The 884-nt window shown below is 48.8% G+C and overlaps 1 non-coding gene across 1 annotated transcript; it reads right to left on the bottom strand.

Moving 5' to 3' along the window:
• Positions 1-298: 298 nt before the first annotated feature.
• Positions 299-370, bottom strand: TRNAQ-CUG (transfer RNA glutamine (anticodon CUG)). The gene has a single exon. It is a non-coding gene; the product is annotated as a tRNA-Gln (tRNA).
• Positions 371-884: the final 514 nt, after the last annotated feature.

The raw sequence follows: 884 nt of genomic DNA, 5'->3' as shown, positions 1-884 counted from the left end.
CCTCCGCTCCTAAATATCTGGTGGAGACAAATCTGTGCGGGTCCCCAAAAACAAGGGCAGGTGCATCAGGTTGAAAACTAAGCCCTGGTATTTGGCCGCTTGTGTGAAGGTTTCAGAGGAGGAACTTCACACGGCGACCTTTGAACTCTATAAACTGCACTCCATAAAAGTTTCAGCTTCTAAAAGACAACCTGTTCAGCTTCCAGCGAAATAGATAGGTGAAAGGTCTGTCATTATTTAGTGATCGTTGTCAACACTGGTGTGGGGTGAAGTAGAATTATGGAGAAATAAAAACCTCAGGTCCCACCGAGATTTGAACTCGGATCGCTGGATTCAGAGTCCAGAGTGCTAACCATTACACCATGGAACCGGCTGAAACTGTCACCCCCACCGGAAGCTTTCATTCCTGGACTGCAGGGCCCTGACACCCGCTGGACTGATTATTTCTGACCTCTTTCCAATGAAGCTCTGGGGTGTCAGTCACTGCTGCTAAAATAATGGGGGAAATTCAAGGTCGTCATCCCTTTTTGATGCCAGAGAAATCACCTTCCTTTTCTGCTGGAGTCTCCAACGCTAAGATGGCTTTGAAAGTTCACAAACCTTGTTTTTTCAGGTGTGGCTCGTCTTTCCATCACATGGGGCGGTGGGTTGGAGGTGACCCCCTCCTCCTTTCCGCTACTCTGGCATCTTCCCGGCGGACTGCAGGCTCCAGGGCCGCTTTTGGAGCTGGTTGAGCTGCCATGAGATGGCTTAAATATTATTTGCCACGAGTGAGTTTAGTTTCCTGTCTGGCCCCTCACATTTCATCATCTAACGAATCTGTTCCGACAGCTAAAAGTGACCCCACTGTTAAACTTCGGTCACTTCCGCATCAGTGGACATGT

This window comes from Pleurodeles waltl, unplaced genomic scaffold, assembly GCF_031143425.1.
Source record: "Pleurodeles waltl isolate 20211129_DDA unplaced genomic scaffold, aPleWal1.hap1.20221129 scaffold_70, whole genome shotgun sequence".
NCBI lineage: Eukaryota > Metazoa > Chordata > Amphibia > Caudata > Salamandridae > Pleurodeles > Pleurodeles waltl.
The sequence above is the reverse complement of the archived record's forward strand: the minus strand, read 5'-3'. Positions and strand labels throughout refer to the sequence as shown.